A 21087-nucleotide genomic window follows, 5' to 3' on the forward strand; every position below is an offset into this window, starting at 1 on the left:
GTGTATACAACCCTATTGGTAAAGGATACCAAAAGGTACACGGTGCAGCTGACTACATAACACAATAACGACACCTAAAAGGATGACTATTAGTGACACAGACATATCTGTGCTCAACCCCAACGCGTTTCCCCCACTGTGTGGGATCATCAGGGGGTAAATGGATTATATTAGATAGTTACATAGATAAGTGTCTAACGGAGGGAGGCCCAAAATAGATTGGGACAACCGCGATACACCCGTTCGACAAACAAAGGTGTCAAATGACAGTCAAAGGTAAGGTTAAAAGATTGGACCAGATGACCTTACTGGGAGAAAAGAAGGGAGGAAAAAACAAACAACAACAGTCATGATGTTTGGGACACGTGATTTTGGTGTGGTGGAACCAGGATGGATACCTGTAGAAAAAAAAGAAAAACATACAGATGTATATATATACATTTACCTGTAGCCAAACACCAAAATGAATTGCGTGAGGGACCATCACCAAAAGAGGGGCCTCATTAAAGAGGGTCACTCACTGTGTCCAGAGGAAATATTCTATGTATATAGATACAACCCCGCTCTCAGACCAGGCCAAAATTAGCCTTAATGATAAAATATAGACAGATGATGTTCACATATTCCAGTATAATCAGAAATAGCTGACAACGATAAGCTGAAACAAAGTGAAGTGGCCAATAAATGGAGGGATATGCTCATAATGACCTTCATAATATAGCCTAAATAAGGCAAATAGGCATACCTTACAAAAACGTACTGAGTCAAATTTAGGCCAATGTCACCTAGGCACAGCAGGGGTTTATTCACGGCAAAACTAGCTTCATGTCACCCAGCAATAGAACAGAGGATTATTATTATTTTTTTTTTAAGTCTCAAGTTTAAGGATCGTTGCTACTATTTAGCTAGTATTCATCTACGTCAGAGACCTCCAAGGGCTCCATATCTTGATGAATTTGTCATGGGTCCTGTCAATCCAGCTATACATTTTTTCAAACCTGCAAATTTGTGTCAACTTAGCTTTCATTTCTTGTATAGTAGGGGGGTTAACATCTAGCCAATGCAAAGGAATTAATGTTTTAGCCGCAGCTATGATATGTGAGATCAGGTTCTTTTTTGAGGGAGAGTATTGAGGGGTTGGAAGCGCAAGTGCCACCATCTCTAATGTTAATCTAAAGTAGGGAATTGTACGTTTTTGAATCAACACTTCTATCTCCTTCCAATAGGGCTTAATCTGAGAGCAATTCCACCAGATATGTGATAAGGAGCCCACGCCAATTCCGCATCTCCAGCATTCCCTCGTTGACGCTAGACCTCTTTTGTAGAGAAAGTCTGGGGTTTTATACCACCTTGTCAGGAGTTTATAGTGATTCTCCTGTAGACGGATGCAGCGGGAGAAGCCATGTGAACTTCTCAGTATTTGCTTTACTTCAGTATCAGTCATAATCCTATCCAACTCTTTTTCCCACTCTCTGATATACACAGGCTTCAAAGATTCACCCTCGCCTCCCACCACCGGGTAGAGCTTCGACACTTTTTTAGTAGCAATGAGTGGCGACAAGATTAATTTCTCAAAATCAGTCAAGGGCCTCTGGAGAAGATACTTCACTTTCAACTCCCCACACACAGCTCTAATGTGAGGCTTTGCAAGGAAAAACCCTGGAGATTCTGTGACCGAGCTTGGAAGTGGGGTGGTTTCACCAAGCTTTACTGATGTTAGGGAGTTCCACAAATGTGGTTTGTCTAAAGTTTAGGAGGTCTGGTAGTAGGCTCACTGGCAGCAGAGGGGATGGATCAGGGGCTAATGTTTTCCTCATTTCTCTCCATACCTCTCCTAGGCCACGCATCAATGGATGGATCTATGGTCATGTCACTATGTATGCATCTGTTGGGAAGCCATAAGTGTTTCTGGAAGTGCCTTCCTATGCTGTGACGGCAGATGGCTTGGACATCTGGACGTCTTTTTGGATATACCATTTCAAGCCACCTATTAAGTTGTATTGCTCTGTAATATCTAGATACGTCCGGAAGACCTAGTCCTCCCTTCTCTTTACCTCTAATTAAGGTTTCATGAGATATCCTGGGTTTCCTGCTATTCCACAGGAACCTAGAGATTATGCTCTTCACACTCTTGAAAAAAGATTTAGGGAGCCATATCGGGACTAATTGCATAACATATAGAACCTTTGGCATTACATAGTCCTTCAGAATGTTTTTACGTCCCATCCAAAACAGATAGGGAAGATTGTATGTTTGTAATAGGCGTTGTAGATCTCCTAAAAGGGGGGTGTAGTTGTGCTGGTATGAGTCATTAGTATCACTAGAAATTGAGATTCCTAGATATTTAATAGGTCCTTTAGCCCAATGAAATGGAAATCGGGCTCGTAAGGGGGAAACCTTGGGTTCCGGTAGGGAAATATTCAGTATCTCTGATTTGGTAGGATTGACTTTGAAGTCCGATAAAGAACTATACTCGTCTATGTTATTTACTAATGGATCTAGTCCCGAACTTTTAGGACTTAAAATGGCTCAAAAAAAGTCCTGGAAAGGGCAAGAGGGCTGCAAAAGGCATCAAAATGTGCTTAAGAGCATGGCAACCGTTCTGCAAACAAATGTGGATAGGGAAATGACTTAAAATAACATAAAATACAGAAAAATTAAAAATAACAATCTGTATCTAGGAGTAGGAGGTTGAGGAGGCGGTGGATGGGTGGATGTGGCGGTGTAGGTTGACGTGGCGGTGTAGGTGGAAGCGGCGGTGAAGGAGGAATAGGTAGCCAACACTGATTTGTGTTATATTTATTTTTTAAATTGGGGTATCCCCAAAAATATTGGGACATATAACAAAATAAAACAAAGAATAAGTGCATTTGAGTACAAGAATGGATGGTTGAGGCTGGTATAAATGTCTATTCTGCACAAGGTGCGGACAAGTCCTGTGGTTCATTTTAATAAACGTAAGCTTGTCCACATTGGCTGCGGCCTGTGATAATGCTCTCTGCCGTGCTAAACACACGTTCACACTACACACTGGCTGCAGGGCAGGTCAGCACCTCCAAGGCTGACAAAGATTTTCCACATTTTGGCCATGCTAACCCTGCCTTCTCAGGTGCTGGTGGTGCCCCAGCTGCGATGGCGACCTCTTCCTCCTCCTCTGCCTTCGCTTTGTGCTTCCATTGTGCCCCCGCTATCAGGTGGGAATGCCATAAGCAGCGTGCGCTTGTAGTCGCGCATCTTCCCTGTCAGCAATGCAGAGCAGGGGTTCATTCACGGCAAAAGGGGGTTTATGTCACCCAGCAATAGAACAGAGGATTTTGAGAGAACGAGGCCCATGTCACCCAGGCACAACAGGGGTTCATTCACGGCAAAAGGGGGATCTTGTCACCCAGCAATAGAACAGAGGATTTTGAGAGATTTAGGCCCATGTCACCCAGGCACAGCAGGGGTTTATTCACGGCAAAACTAGCTTCATGTCACCCAGCAATAGAACAGAGGATTTTGAGATATTTAGGCCCCTGTCACCCAGGCACAGCAGGGGTTCATTCACGACAAAAGTGGGTTCTTGTCACGCAGCAATAGAACAGAGGATTTTGAGAGATTTAGGCCCATGTCACCCAGGCACAGCAGGGGTTCATTCACGGCAAAAGTATGTTCTTGTCACCCAGCAATAGAACAGAGGATTTTGAGAGATTTAGGCCCCTGTCGCCCAGGCACAGCAGTGGTTCATTCACTGCAAAAATGGGTTCTTGTCACCCAGCAATAGAACAGAGGATTTTGAGAGATTTAGGCCTGTGTCACCCAGGCATAGCAGGGGTTAATTCATGGCAAAAGGGGGTTCTTGTCACCCAGCAATAGAACAGAGGATTTTGAGAGATTTAGGCCCCTGTCACCCAGGCACAGCAGGGGTTCATTCATGGCAAAAGTGGGTTTTTGTCACCCAACAATAGAACAGAGGATTTTGAGAGATTTAGGCCCCTGTCACCCAGGCACAGCAGGGGTTTACTCACTGCAAAACTAGCTTCATGTCACCCAGCAATAGATCAGTGGATTTTGAAAGATTTAGGCCCCTGTCACCCAGGCACAGCAGGGGTTCATTCATGGCAAAAGTGGGTTCTTGTCACCCAGCAATAGAACAGAGGATTTTTAGAGATTTAGGCCCCTGTCACCCAGGCATAGCAGGGGTTCATTCACGGCAAAAGGGGGTTCATGTCACCTAGCAATAGAACAGAGGATTTTGAGAGATTAAAGCCCCTATCACCCAGGCACAGCAGGGGTTTGTATATACCAAAAATGGTAGAATGTCACCCGACAAATAAAAAAAAAGAAAACAAAGAATCATTGCACTTGACTTGAGTACAAGAATGTATGTTTGATGGTGATATAAATGTCTATTCTGCACAAGGTACAGACAAGTCTTGTGGAATCCAAGCCTTGTTCCTTTTAATGAACGTGAGATTGTCCACGTTGGCTGTGGACAGGCGGCTGCGTTTGTTTGTAATGACGCCCCCTGCCGTGCTAAATACACGTTCAGACAATACACTGGCTGCAGGGCAGGCCAGCACCACCAAGGCATAAATGGCAAGCTCAGGCCATGTGCCCAATTTGGAGACCCAGAAGTTGAAGGGGGCAAACCCGTCATTCAGTATGTGTAGGCGTGTGCACACATACTGCTCCACCATGTTTGTGAAATGCTGCCTCCTGCTAAGACGCTCCATATCAGCTAGTGGTGCTGCTTGTTGTGGCGTGCTGACAAGGCTTTTCCACATTTCGGCCATGCTAACCCTGCCTTCTGAGGTGCTGGCGGTGCCCCAGCTGCATTGGCGACCTCTTCCTCGTCCTCTGCCTTCGCCTTGTGCTTCCACTGTGCCCCCGCTGTCAGGTGGGAATGCCATCAGCAGCGCATCTACCAGCGTGCACTTGTACTCCCGCATCTTACGATCACACTCCAGTGAAGGAATTAAGGATGGTACGTTGTCCTTGTAACGGGGATCCAGCAGCGTGGCCACCCAGTAATCAGCACAAGTTAGAATGTGGGCAACTCGGCAGTCGTTGCGGAGACACTGCAGTATGTAATCGCTCATGTGTTCCAGGCTGTCCAGAGGCAACGAAAAGCTGTCCTCTGTAGGAGGTGTATCGTCTGTGTCCTCTGTATCCCCCCATCCACGCACCAGTGATGGCCATGAGCTGGTATAAGTGCCACCCTGCTGTGAACATGGTTCCTGCATCTCCTCCTCCTCATCCTCCACCTCCTCATCCTCCAGAACTGTGCCCTGGCTGGACAATTGTGTACCTTGGGTTTGTGGGTGCAGGAACCCACCCTCGGAGCCACTTGGGAATGACTGGCCGGAAACCCTACAAAATTATCCCTCTTCCTCCTCCTCCTCCTCCTGTGCCACATCCTCTTCCATCATCGTCAGGAGCATTTTTTCAAGGAGGCATAGAAATGGGATAGTAACGCTGAGAACGGCGTTATGGACAATGGCCATGTTGGTGGAGTACTCGAAACAGCGCAATAAGGAACACAGGTCTTGCATGGAGGCCCAGTCATTGGTGGTGAAGTGGTGCTGTTTCGCCGAGCGACTCACTCGTGTGTGCTGCAGCTGAAACTCCACTTTCGCCTGCTGCTGTTCGCACAGTCTGGCCAGCATGTGCAAGGTGGAGTTCCACCTTGTGGGCACGTCGCATATGAGGCAGTGAGCGGGAAGGCCAAAGTTACGCTGCAGCGCTGACAGGCGAGCAGCAGCAGGGTGAGAAGGCCGAAAGAGCGCACAGACGGCCCGCACTTTATGCAGCAGCTCTGACATGTCGGGGTAATTTTTAAGGAATCTCTGCACCACCAAATTCAGCACATGCGCCAGGCAAGGGATGTGCGTCACACCGGCTAGTCCCAGAGCTGAGGCTGACTGGCACAAACCACTAATCGGTCTGTTGTTCAAGGCCCGTCCACAGCTCCTGCGCGGTGTGGGGTTTGTCCCCCAAACAGATACGTTTTAAAACTGCCTGCTGTCGTTTACCCCTGGCTGTGCTGAAGTTGGTGGTGAAGGTGTTACGCTGACCGGATGAGGAGCTGGTAGAGGATGAGGAGGCAGAGTAGGAGGAGGAAGCAACAGGAGGCAAACTGAAGCTCCCTGCAATCCTCGGTGGTGGAAGGACATGCGCCAAACTGCTATCCGCCTCAGGCCCAGCCACCACTGCATTTACCCAGTGTGCTGTTATGGAGATATAACGGCTCTGACCGTGCTTACTGGTCCACGTATCCGTAGTCAGGTGCACCTTGCCACAGATGGCGTTGCGCAGTGCACACCTGATTTTGTCCCCTACTTGGTTGTGAAGGGAAGGGATGGCTCGCCTTGAAAAGTAGTGACGGCTGGGCACAACGTACTGTGGGACAGCCACCACCATAAGGCCTTTAAAACTATCCGTCTCCACCAGACAGAATGACAGCATTTCAAAGGCGAATAATTTAGAAATGCTGGCATTCAGGGCTAGGGATCGCGGGTGGGTAGGGGGGTACTTCCTCTTCCTCTCCAGCTTTTGGGATATGGAGAGCTGAACTCTTCCGTGTGACATTGTGGAGATGCTTGGTGACTCAGGTGTTGTTGTTGCTGGCAGATCCTCTGTTTGTGGGGTGCCATGTGGCACTGTCACACCAGAGGTGGATGAAGAGGACGTGACTGCAGCAGAAGAGGAAGCAGGAGGAGCCAGAGACCTTTCTTGGTTTTTGAGGTGTCTACTCCACTGCAGCTCGTGCTTTGCACTTAAATGCCTGGTCATGCAGGTTGTGCTCAGGTTGAGAACGTTTATGCCTCGCTTCAGGCTCTGATTGCACAGCGTGCAAACCACTCGTGTCTTGTCGTCAACACATTGTCTGAAGAACTGCCAAGCCAGGGAACTCCTTGGAGCTGGCTTTGGTGTGCTCGGTCCCTTGCTGCGGTGGGCAGTAGGAGGTGTACTGTCTAGAGGACGGCCGCTCCGCTTTTGCACCCTGCTCCCTCTTCTGCTGTGCTGGTGGCCCTGTGCGACCACCGCCTCTTCCTCCGAACTACATCGGTCACTTGCATGACCTTGATTCCATGTGGGGTCGAGGACCTCATCGTCCTCCACATCATCTTCCACCCAGTCTTCACCCCTGACTACCTTGTCGGTCTGCACACTTTCGAAAGCCCCAGCAGTTGGCACCTGTGTTTCGTCATCATCCGAGACGTGCTGCGATGGTCCTCCCATGTACTCATCTTGAAAAATAAGTGGTTGGGCATCGGTGCACTCAATCTCTTCCACTTCTGGGGCAGGGCTAGGTGGATGGCCCTGGGAAACTCTGCTAACAGAGTCATGAAAAAGCAGAAGAGACTGCTGCATGACTTGGGGCTCAGACTGCTTGGTTGATTTGCAAGGGGGTGAGGTGAAAGACTGATGGACATCGGCTGCAGGTGCCAACTGTGGTCTTTCAGCAGGAGACTGGGTGGGAGACAGTGTGAAGGAACTGGATCCACTGTCAGCAACCTAATCTACTATCTCCTGTACTTGTTCAGGCCTCACCATTCGTAGAGCAGAATTAGGCCCGACTAAATACCGCTGCAGGTATTGTCGCCTACTCGCACCTGAGGAAGGGGTTTCACTTGTGCGTGTACCTGGCACAGATCGACCATGTCCTCTCCCTGCAACAGGAGCTCCACCAGCAGCACCACGACCTGGGCCACGTCCCTTATTTGACGCTCTTCTCATATTTTTAAATTTAGGATCTTGCCCTAAATGGGTGTTAAATTATTAGTAGAATAGAACGACAGTATGTAAAGGGTGTATCTCACAGGGCCTGAACCAGACTAGGCCTCAATAAAAGATTTTTTTGCCCAAACTGCCTGTATTTCAAATGCCTAATTCAAACCCCTGTATGTAGAGGTAGTATCTCAGAGGTCCTGAACCTCTGTAGGCCTGAAGTAAATATATCTTTGCACAAAATGGCTGTATTTCAAATGGCTGTATTTCAAATGCCTAATTCAAACCCCTGTATGTCGAGGTAGTATCTCAGAGGGCCTGAACCTCTGTAGGCATCAGTAAATATATCTTTGCGCAAAATGGCTGTATTTCAAATGGCTGTATTTCAAATGCCTAATTCAAGCCCCTGTATGTAGAGGTTGTATCGCAGAGGGCCTGAACCTCTGTAGGCCTGAAGTAAATATATCTTTGTACAAAATGGCTGTATTTCAAATGGCTGTATTTCAAATGCCTAATTCAAACCCCTGTATGTAGAGGTGGTATCTCACAGGGCCTGAACCTCTGTAGGCCGGAAAAAAAAATATCTTTGCACAAAAAGGCTGTATTTCAAATGGCTGTATTTCATATGCCTAATGCAAACCCCTGTATGTAGAGGTAGTATCTCAGAGGGCCTGAACCTCTGTAGGCCTGCAGTAAATATATCTTTTCACAAAATGGCTGTATTTTAAATGGCTGTATTTCAAATGCCTAATTCAAACCCCTGTATGTAGAGGTAGTATCTCAGAGGGCCTGAACCTCTGTAAGTCTGCAGTAAATATATCTTTGCACAAAATGGCTGTATTTCAAATGGCTGTATTTCAAATGCCTAATTCAAACCCCTGTATGTAGAGGTGATATCTCACAGGGCCTGAACCTCTGTAGGCCTGAAGTAAATATATCTTTGCACAAAAAGGCTGTATTTCAAATGCCTAATTTAAACCCCTGTATGTAGAGGTAGTATCTCAGAGGGCCTGAACCTCTGTAGGCCTGCAGTAAATATATCTTTGCACAAAATGGCTGTATTTCAAATGGCTGTATTTCAAATGCCTAATTCAAACCCCTGTATGTAGAGGTAGTATCTCAGAGGGCCTGAACCTCTGTAGGCCTGAAGTAAATATATCTTTACACAAAATGGCTGTATTACAAATGGCTGTATTTCAAATGCCTAATTCAAACCCCTGTATGTAGAGGTAGTATCTCAGAGGGCGTGAACCTCTAGTCCTGCATTAAATATATCTTTGCACAAAAGGACTGCATTTTAAATGGCTGTATTTCAAATGCATAATTCAAACCCCTGTATGTAGAGGTGGTATCTCACAGGGCCTGAACCTCTGTAGGCCTGAAGTAAATATATCTTTGCACAAAAAGGCTGTATTTCAAATGGCTATATTTCAAATGCCTAATTTAAACCCCTGTATGTAGAGGTAGTATCTCGCAGGGCCTGAACCACTGTAGGCCTGCAGTAAATATATCTTTGCACAAAATGGCTGTATTTCAAATGGCTGTATTTCAAATTCCTAATTCAAACCCCTGTATGTAGAGGTGGTATCTCACAGGGCCTGAACCTCTGTAGGCCTGAAGTAAATATATCTTTGCATAAAAATGCTGTATTTCAAATGCCTAATTCAAACACCTGTATGTAGAGGTAGTATCTCAGAGGGCCTGAACCTCTGTAGGCCTGCAGTAAATATATCTTTGCACAAAATGGCTGTATTTCAAAAGGCTGTCTTTCAAATGCCTAATTCAAACCCCTGTATGTAGAGGTAGTATCTCAGAGGGCCTGAACCTCTGTAAGTCTGCAGTAAATATATCTTTGCCCAAAATGGCTGTATTTCAAATGCCTAATTCAAACCCCTGTATGTAGAGGTAGTATCTCAGAGGGCCTGGACCTCTGTAGGCCTGCAGTAAATATATCTTTGCACAAAATGGCTGTATTTCAAATGGCTGTATTTCAAATGCCTAATTCAAACCCCTGTATGTAGAGGTAGTATCTCAGAGGGCCTGAACGTCTGCAGGCCTGCATTAAATATATCTTTGCACAAAATGGCTGTATTTCAAATGCCTAATTCAAACCCCTGTATGTAGAGGGAGTATCTCACAGGGCCTGAACCAGTGTAGGCCTGAATTCAATATTGGTGCATTTAAAATCTCTGAATGTAACCCAAATGCATTAAGGGTGTATCTCACAAAGACATCTGCATCAAAGTCTGCCAACTAATTTTTTTGTGCCAAAATGAGTGTTTGTTTAAAAACTGAATTTGACAGCAGTATATAAGCCTGTAATTTCACACATGCTGATGCTGCAAGGCCTGAAAATAGTGTTTTTTGTCAAAAGAGTGTGTTTTTCAAACCCCAGAAAATGATGGTTGTATTTCTACCTTAAATTGCACACTGACTAATACAGATGTTGTAGATTGTCAAAAAAAATTTTTTTTGCTAACAGAATATGAAAGCTGTATATATTAAACTTGAATTTAACACTTGCAGATCTAGAAAATACTGTTTTTTTTTAAAAAAAATTGTGTGTTTTTAAAACCCCAGAAAATTATGTGTGTATTTTTCTACCTTAAATTTCACACTGACTAATCCAGATGTTGTAGTTTGCCCCAAAAAAATGGTGATTTGCAATGTCCCAAAAGCTCAGATGCAGTGCTGGTGCACTGAGCATGCATAAAATGGCCGCCACCGCAGCCGCCACCCACCTAACTAACAGAATTCTAAAAGTTTGTATTTTTTGGTAAATGAGCTCAGGGAAGGGTAAAACGATAGTGCCCTGCACCCACACAACTATTTGTCTGTAGATCGCTGAGTTAGATTCTCTCCTATTCTCTCCCTAAAATCACAAGTCCAGCAGCATCCTCTCCCTACACTTGTAACAGCAGAGTGACGTGCAGCGCTATGTGACTCAAGCTTATATAGAGCCTGGGTCACATGCTGCTCTGGCCAATCACAGCCATGCCATTAATAAGCATGGCTGTGATGGCCTCTTGGGGCAAGTAGTATGACGCTTGTTGATTGGCTGCTGTGCAGCCTTTCAAAATGCGGCAAGAAACCGCCGAACACCGAACCCAAACTTTTACGGAAATGTTCGGGTTCGGGGTCCAAAAATCCTAAAGTTCGGTACGAACCCGAACTTTACAGTTCGGGTTCGCTCAACCCTAATATTAACATATTAAGTATGAATGATGTAGCAGGTGAACAACAACATAAATGCTGTAATATATTAGACCGCCTGTTAACATTTAGTCTGATGCACATTAAATAAATATATATATATACACTCACCTAAAGAATTATTAGGAACACCATACTAATACGGTGTTGGACCCCCTTTTGCCTTCAGAACTGCCTTAATTCTATGTGGCATTGATTCAACAAGGTGCTGATAGCATTCTTTAGAAATGTTGGCCCATATTGATAGGATAGCATCTTGCAGTTGATGGAGATTTGAGGGATGCACATCCAGGGCACGAAGCTCCAGTTCCACCACATGCCAAAGATGCTCTATTGGGTTGAGATCTGGTGACTGTGGGGGCTATTTTAGTACAGTGAACTCATTGTCATGTTCAAGAAACCAATTTGAAATGATCATTATCCTGCTGGAAGTAGCCATCAGAGGATGGGTACATGGTGGTCATGAAGGGATGGACATGGTCAGAAACAATGCTCAGGTAGCTCGTGGCATTTAAACGATACCCAATTGGCACTAAGGGGCCTAAAGTGTACCCAGAAAACATCCCCCACACCATTACACCACCACCACCAGCCTGCACAGTGGTAACAAGGCATGATGGATACATGTTCTCATTCTGTTTACGCCAAATTCGGACTCTACCATTTGAATGTCTCAACAGAAATCGAGACTCATCAGACCAGGCAACATTTTTCCAGTCTTCAACAGTCCAATTTTGGTGAGCTCGTGCAAATTGTAGCCTCTTTTTCCTATTTTTAGTGGAGATGAGTGGTACCCGGTGGGGTCTTCTGCTGTTGTAGCCTATCCGCCTCAAGGTTGTGCGTGTTGTGGCTTCACAAATGCTTTGCTGCATACCTCGGTTGTAACGAGTGGTTATTTCAGTCAACGTTGCTCTTCTATCAGCTTGAATCAGTCGGCCCATTCTCCTCCGACCTCTAGCATCCGCAAGGCATTTTTGCCCACAGGACTTCTGCATACTGGATGTTTTTCCCTTTTTTACACCATTCTTTGTAAACCCTAGAAATGGTTGTGCGTGAAAATTCCAGTAACTGAGCAGATTGTGAAATACTCAGACTGGCCCGTCTGGCACCAACAACCATGCCACGCTCAAAATTGCTTAAATCACCTTTCTTTCCCATTCTGACATTCAGTTTGGAGTTCAGGAGATTGTCTTGACCAGGACCACACCCCTAAATGCATTGAAGCAACTGCCATGTGATTGGTTGACTAGATAATTGCATTAATGAGAAATAGAACAGGTGTTCCTAAAAATTCTTTAGGTGAGTGTATATATATATATATATATATATATACTAAAAATGCCAGCATTGGCAATATTAGCAAAACCCTATAAAGGGTGAGTGCAAGCCCAAAGGGAATAGGCAAGTCTTCAACTTTAATTTCTAACTAATATTAGTTTATTTTTACCTGTAAAGTAATAGTTTTGCAAATTTTCAAATATTCATTTCCACTACAGTCTGATAAGGAGTTTAACGTAGGGTGAAAAATTTCATAATTGCTTAGCAGCCTGAGACAAAATGGAGAGCTTTATTCACAATATTAACTTCAATTCAAAAGCTCTCTGAACCGTAAATATAAATCAGTATGTCAGGCACTAGTGACAAATGTGAAGAATAATATTATCATAATAAAATATACAGGTTGTAATAATGTAACTGCATGCCATACAATAACCAGTGAAATTCATAAATAAAGTTGAGCGGACACCTGGAAGTTTGTGTTTGCCGGGTTCGGACAAACTTTGCAAAAAAGTTCGAGATCGGGACCCGAACTTGACCCCGAACCCATTGAAGTCAATGAAGACCCGAACTTTGGAGCACTAAAATGACTCTAAAAAAGTGATGGAAAGGGCTAGAGGGCTGCAAAAGCCAGCAAAATGTGGTTAAGAGCATGGCAAGTGCTCTGCAAATAAATGTGGATAGGGAAATGACTTAAAATAACATAAAATACGTAAAAATAAAAAAATAATAATCTTAATCTAGGAGGAGTAGGTCCATATGGAGTAGGAGGTTAAGGAGGCGGTGGAGGAGGAGGAGGTAGCTAACACTAGTTTTTTTTGTTTTTATTTTATTTTATTATTATTATTTTTTGTTTAAATTTGGGTAGACCCCATTGGGAAATATAAAAAAATAAAACAAAGAGAAAGTGTGCTGGAGTACAATGGCTGCATGAGGCCGGTATACATGTCTATTCTGCACAAGGTATGGACAAGTCCTGTGGGATGCCTGCCTGGTTCATTTTAATGAACGTGAGCTTGTCCACATTGGCTGTGGACATGTGGCTGTGCTTGTCTGTGATAACCCCTCCTGCCGTGCTAAACAAACATTCAGACAATACACTGGCTGCAGGGCAGTCCAGCACCTCCAAAGTGTAAAGGGCAAGCTCAGGCCATGTGCCCAATTTGGAGACCCAGAAGTTGAAGGGGGCAGACCCATCAGTCAGTACGTGTAGTTGTGTACACACATACTGCTCCACCATGTTGCACGTCCCCGTGACATCCACGATCCAATTGGATATTTTCCAATTGGATATCAACTTTCGATGTTCTTTTATGTGCCTACCATGGTGATCACGGGTAACGGGGAATCAGGGTTCCATGCCGTAGAGGGAGCCTGAGAAAGGGATACCACATCCAAGGGAGGTCAATGGCTGAAATCTGGGTGGAGATGTGGGACAAGTTATTGAAGCAGAAGCATCCAAGGAAGGCAGCAAGCGCGCGCAATTACCCACTCCCGACTCTGGGAGGTAGTGACGATAAATAACAATACAGGACTCCTAAGATGCCCTGTTATTGGAATGAGTAATAAAAAATTACAGGGAATGTCAATGCGGTATTTTGGATGAGGAAACATTATACGGGAGAGCCCTGCTGCCGCTTTGTTGACTCTAGATAACTTCTGCCTGATCGCACGTCCCCATGACGTCCACGATCCATTTGGATATCTTCCCTATCAACTTTCGATGTTCTTTTATGCGCCTACCATGCTGATCATGGGTAACAGGGAATCAGGGTTCCATGCCGGAGAGGGAGCCTGAGAAAGGGATACCACATCCAAGGGAGGTCAATGGCTGAAATCTGATTGGGTGTAGAGGATGGGTCAAGTTATTCAATTAAATTCTGCACATGCGCCAAGCAAGGGATGTGCGTCAAATCTGCAAGGCCCAGAGCTGCTACGAGATTTCAATTATTATCGGATACCACCAGGCCAGGCTTGAGGCTCACTGGCACCAACTACTCATCGGTCTGTTGTTCCATGCCCGTCCACAGCTCCTGCGCGGTGTGAGTGGGGTTTGTCCCCCAAAGAGATATGGTTCAAAATTGCCTGCTGTCGTTTACCCCTGGCTGTGCTGAAGTTGGTGGTGAAGGTGTTACGCTGATGAGGAGGTGGTAGAGAAAGAGGAAGCGGAGTAGGAGGAGGAAGCAACAAGAGGCAAAGAGAAACGCCCTGCAATCCTCGGTGGTGGAAGGACATGCGCCAAACTGCTATCCGCCTCAGGCCCAGCCACCACTGCATTTACCCAGTGTGCTGTTAGGAGGATATCACGTCCCTGACCGTGCTTACTGGTCCACGTATCCGTAGTTAGGTGGACCTTGCCACAGATGGTGTTGCGCAGTGCACACCTGATTTTTCCCCCCACTTGGTTGTGCAGGGAAAGGATGGCTCACCTGGAAAAGTAGTGGCGGCTGGGCACAAGGTACTGTGGGACAGCCACCGCCATCAGATTCTTAAAACCTCATCATCCTCCACATCATCTTCCACCCAGTCTTCACCCCTGCCCTCCTTGTCGGTCTGCACACTGCAGAAAGCCACAGCAGTTTAGTGTTTAGTCATCATCCGAGACGTGCTGCGGTGGTCCTCCCATGTACTCATCCTGAAACATAAGTGGTTGGGCATCGGTGCACTCAATCTCTTCCACTTCTGGGCCAGGGCTATGTGGATGGCCCTGGGAAACCCTGCTAGCAGAGTCATTAAAAAGCAGAAGACTCAGACTGCTTGCCTGATTTGCAAGGGGGTGAGGTGAAAGAATGATGGCCATGGGCTGCAGGTGCCAACTCTGATCTTTCAGCAGGGGACTGGGTGGGAGACAATGTGAAGGAACTCGAGGCACTGTCAGCAACCCAATCTACTATCGTCTGTACTTGTTATGGCATCACCATTCGTAGAGCAGAATTCGGGCCTACCAAATAACGCTGAAGGTTCTGTCTCCTACTCGAACCTGAGGAAGGTGTTTCACTTGTGCGTGCAGCTGCCACAGGTTGACCACGTCCTCTCCCTGCAACAGAAGCTCCACCAGCAGCACCACGACCAGGGCCACGTCCCTTATTTGACGCTCTCCTCATTCTTTGCGTTCACCCACCAAACTAACAGAATGTTTATGTCAGGCGACAATGTAACTGCCAATAGTCAACAATTCAGTTCACTGAGAGTAAGGCTGTGCCGGTGTCATAAAGAGAAAACATTTCTTGAGTTCACACAACAGTATGACAGGCAAATTTTATACAATTACTTCACGGTCACAAAAAATTTGAACCAACAATGTAACAGCAGTAATGACAGGTTTTATTGGACTTTTAGAAATGCAGCACAGGTCGCAAATGTACTATCTAGCACAAAAAGGGTGTTTTTTTCAACCAACAATGTAACAGCAGTATTTAACGGTTTTATTGGACTGTCAGAAATGCAGTGCAGGCCGCAAATCTACAATCTAGCACAAAAAGTGAGTTTTTTTCACTCGACAATGTAACAGCAGTATTTATCGGTTTTAGCACACTATCAGAAATGTAGCGCAGGCCGCAAATGTACTATCTAGCACAAAAAGTTAGTTTTTTTCAACCAACAATGTAACTGCAGTATTTAACGGTTTTAGTTGACTGTCAGAAATGCAGTGCAGGCCGCAAATGTACTATCTAGCACAAAAAGTGTGATTTTTTTTCAACCAACAATGTAACAGCAGTATTTACTGGTTTTATTGGACTGCCAGAAATGCAGCACAGGCCAAAAAATTTACTTTCTAGCACAAAAAATGGGAATTTGTCAACCGACAATGTAACAGCAGTATTTACTTTTTTTTTTTTACTGTTAGATATGCAGTGCTGGTGTCAGAAAGAGGAAAAATCGCTTTAGGTCACACAAATATGTGACAGACTAATGTAATTGAATTATTTTCACTGGCAGGTATGCACTGCAGGCCGCAGAGGTACTTGACCGCCAAAAAAAGGGAATTTGTCCCCCTGGAATTTAACAGATGGATTTTCAGTTTTTGACTTATTATATTTGTTAATGTAAGCAGATTCCATATATGCCGCTCTTACCTCGGGCTGTGCAATAATTACAGTAAAAAACGTACTTTTATTATATGTAAATTTCTTCACTACCAGCAATTTGGGCGGACTTGCTGGTAGCCGCCGCATCCTCTGTTTGAAAAAACACCCCCTCCTCCACTTGATTGACAGGGCCAGCGAGTGCTCCCCTCCTCTCGCTGGCCCTGCCTGCAGCCTCAAATCCCGCTCCCTTCCTCAGTGCGCCTGCGCCAATGACGTCAGCCCTACACCCGGAAGAGAAGACCTCTCTTCCAGCTTTAGGGCTGACGTCATCGGCGCAGGTGCACTGAGGAAGGAGCGGAGAAGTGAGCGTCCTTCTCTCAGAGCGCCTGCGCCGAATGACGACCGGTACGGCGCAGACACGGGATTTGAGGCTGCAGGCAGGGCCAGCGAGAGGAGGGGAGCACTCGCTAGCCCTGTCAATCAAGTGGAGGAGGGGGCGTTTTTTCAAACAGAGGATGCGGCGGCTACCAGCAAGTCCGCCCAACTTGCTGGTAGTGAAGAAATTTACATATAATAAAAGTACGTTTTTTCTGTAATTACTGCACAGCCCGAGGTAAGAGGGGTATATATGGAATCTGTTTACATTAACAAATATAATAAGTCAAAAACTGAAAATTGGGGGTTGGGGGGTGACAGAAGCCCTTTAATGAATAGATTTTTCCTCTCAGATATTCAGCACAGGGGTACTTCACAGAAAAAAATGTGAATAATGTCCCCCTTCCGCCCCAGGGCCCTGAAGTCACAGACCGATTACCTATATTATTTTCCCTCTCCCTGGCTCATATGCAGTGTAGGTGTCCTTAAAAAATGCCTAGATGTTGCCCACTTAGCTACCAGAACAGTATTAAAGTAATGTCCCTGGCACACATGCAGTTAGTTCTGCACTTTCAAAAATGGTCGCCGACGCCCACCTAACAAACAGACTGATTAAAGCTTATTTCTCTGTGGCACTGGGCTCAGGGGTACAAAAATGTAGCATAGCTGTAGTTTGCAGATGTAATACCAAGAACACCAGAATTGTTTCCTAATCTCTCCCTCACAGCTGCAGCATCCTCTCCCTACACTAGTAAGAGCTGATGTGACGGGTGCCATTAGTAGGCATGACTGTGATGGCTTCTAAGGGCACATGAGTTAAACGCTTATTAAATCGCCGAACACCGAACTCGATCCCGAACTTTTACTGAAATGTTCGGTTTCGGGTCCGGGGTCGGGGTCAAAAAATCGTAAACAGTTCGGGTTCACTCAACCCTATTCATAAACCAAAGAAAATTTGTAACACAAGCCCTGTTATATATAGTGCTGAGCGAATCAAATCATACAGTGGAAGTGGAATTCTATCCGAACTTTAGGGAAAAAAAATATCTGTTGTGAAGCTGTTTCCTCACTCTTTGTGGTAACAAAATGATTTTTCCCAAAAAAGGTTGCTAAAAATAAAAAAATATATAGTTAAAATATATTTAACCCCTCAGAATCCCTTTCAATTCTGATCACGGCATCTGAGACTCACATTCAGGTGCTCAGGGGGTAATCCAGGGTTAAAAAAAAATAATATTCACCTCATCCACTTCCTCGGAGAGAGGTTGCCTTGATTTAAGAAAAGCCGCCAAAGGACCTGCGGTGAGCGCAATGACATCACCACGTAATCAAAGGGTAAAGGTACTGGACTGGCTAAGCATGTCTCCAGACCTAAACTCTACTGAGCATCTGTGGTGCATCCTCAAACGGAAGGTGGAGCCTTCTCTAACATCAACCAGCTCTGTGATGTTGTCATGGAGGAGCGGAAGAGGATTCCAGTGGCAACCTGTGACTGATGCTCTAGTGAACTCCATTCCCACGAGAGTTAAGGCAGTGCTGGAAAATAATGGTGGCCACACAAAATATTGGGCACAATTTGACCATTTTCACTTAGGGGTGTACTCACTTTTGTTGCCAGCGGTTTAGACATTAAAGCAAACCTTTCACCTCATTTTCACTTTATAAACTAGCAACAGTACCTTATAGATTATCTTCAGTGTGTTCTTATACATGTTACTGACGCTTTCCTGCGCTGTTTATTCTTGAAAAAATCATCTTATAAAGTTCACAGATGGCAAGTCTACAGTGATCACGTGGGGCACTTGGAGCCTGAAGATAGGGGAGCGCGCGCACGGGAGGGAGAGCAGACAGGAGAGCAGACAGGCAGGCATCGCGTACGGCGCATGCGCGATTCTGTTACAGGATCGCGCTTGTGTCCACAAGAAAGACGGGATCGCGCGGCGAATGAGGAGGACGGCGCATGCGCAGCCTTGACAAGCGCGGTCCCGGCGACTGAGCCGGCTGTCAATTACAGAGCATAGAGGCGGGGTTAGGGCAGGGGAGGTACAGCCAGAGGTGAGGGAAGGGCTACCCCCTTGACTTGTTGCGTGACTGTTGGAGCAGGAAATGTGAACTTTATAAGACGATTTTTTCAAGAATAAACAGCGCAGGAAAGCGGCAGTCACATGTATAAGAACACACTGAAGATAATCTATAAGGTACTGTTGCTAGTTTATAAAGTGAAAATGAGGTGAAAGGTTCGCTTTAATGGCTGTGTTGAGTTATTTTGAGGGCACACCAAAGTTAAACTGTTATATAAGTTGTGCACTGACTACTTTACATTGTATCAAAGTGTCATCTTCAGTGTTGTCCTTTGAAAAGATATAATAAAATATTTACAAAAATGTGAGGGATGTACTACCTTTTGTGAGATAATGTGTACTCAAACCTTTCCTAAAAATATTTAGCTATACTATGTCCGATCTAAAACATAATAATATAGGGAGACAGTAAATATTAACATAGTGCATGCTAAACTGCTTCAAAGGGCAGTATACATTATTTGCAAAACAACATCAAGTGGCAGACACCAGCACACAATAACTTACTTGCACCGTGTTTAATTGTGTGACACAACACTTTAAAGGCCTATTAAACAAGGGTGGTTAGCTAAAGTAATCCATAGCTGAAATTTCTTTTCCAGAAAAACAATCGGCTCCTACACATGGCCCTCTGTTGGACCTTCCGGAAGAGACACATTTATTTTTTGGTACAGAATGTATGCTAAAATACAACACTTCAAAGGCCTATTAAATAAGTGTAATTAGCTGCATACGCAGATGAGAAGGTCTCTGAATCTTTGCGTCCAGTCAAAAGGGGCGAACTGACAACTCATGGGCCCCCCGGGCAATAGGAGATTATGGGGCCTCTGTGTCCCCGCCCACCCTCAAGCCACACCCACATATTGCACCGCCCACATCACCTATATCAATATGTAAATCCCAGAGAACCCTTTTACCTTATGTTATCTGTAGTGCTACATAGGACTGCAAAAATACACAGGAGCCAAATTAAATTTTATAGTTGCCAAATTTAAAATACATAAATTAGGCTACTTTTACACTAGCGTTTTTGCTGGATCCGGCAGGGTTCAGCAAAAACACTTCCGTTACTGATAACACAACCATCTGCATCCATTATGAACAGATCCGGTTGTGTTATCTGTAACATAGCCAAGACGGATCCGTCATGAACTCCATAGAAAGTCAATGGGGGACTGAACCGATCCATCTTGTTCCACATCCCAGGATGGAAAGCAAAATACATGTTGCGGTTTGCTCTCCGGTCTGGGAACGCAACTAAATGGAATGGAATGCATTTTGGAGGATTCAATTCTGTTTAGTTCAGTTTTGGCCCCATTGACAATAAATGAGGAAAAAACAAAAGCTTTTTTTTTCTGGTATTGAGACCTAGTGTGATAGTAGCCTTATAATAAAAAACACTTGGAGGAGAAGATGAGATGCAGGTCACAGTAGTGAGCCAGCTCTACATATAGGAGAATACAGCACCACATACCTCTTACATCCAGTGACATCTCCTGTCATGTAAATCTTCTCTTTCCTCTTCTCCTCCGTTTGACCCAGACAGCCATGACAAATTCTTTCAGCCGCATCTCGTCTCTACAGAGTTTGTTACACAGACATGTTAGATTTCTCATAATTGGGGTCATTTATCAAACTGGTGTATAGTACAATTGGCTTAGTTGCCCATAGCAACCAGATTCCACCTTTCATTCTCAAAAGGAGGTGTCTAAAATTAAAAGTGGAATCTGGTTGCAACTAAGCCAGTTCTACTTTACACCAGTTTGATAAATGACCCCCAAATGTCCCTATGGTGTCTACAGCAATTATAATGTCCCCTAGAGTACCCCCAGTAAGAATAACATCCTACAGTCGTGGCCAAAAGTTTTGAGAATTACATAAATATTAGAAATTGGAAAAGTTGCTGCTTACGTTTTTATAATAGCAATTTGCATATACTCCAGAATGTTATAAAGAGTGATCAGATGAATTGCATAGTCCTTCTTTGCCATGAAAATTAACTTAATCCCAAAAAAAAACTTTCCACTGCAATTCATTGCTGTCATTAAAGGACCTGCTGAGATCATTTCAGTAATCGTCTTGTTAACTCAGGTGAGAATGTTGACGAGCACAAGGCTGGAGATCATTATGTCAGGCTGATTGGGTTAAAATGGCAGACTTGACGTGTTAAAAGGAGGGTGATGCTTGAAATCATTGTTCTTTCATTGTTAACCATGGTGACCTGCAAAGAAACGCGTGCAGCCATCATTGCGTTGCATAAAAATGGCTTCACAGGCAAGGATATTGTGGCTACTAAGATTGCACCTCAATAAACAATTTATAGGATCATCAAGAACTTCAAGGAAAGAGGTTCAATTCTTGTTAAGAAGGCTTAAGGGCGTCCAAGAAAGTCCAGCAAG

The sequence above is a fragment of the Bufo bufo genome, chromosome 1, assembly GCF_905171765.1.
Source record: "Bufo bufo chromosome 1, aBufBuf1.1, whole genome shotgun sequence".
Classification (NCBI taxonomy): Eukaryota; Metazoa; Chordata; class Amphibia; order Anura; family Bufonidae; genus Bufo; species Bufo bufo.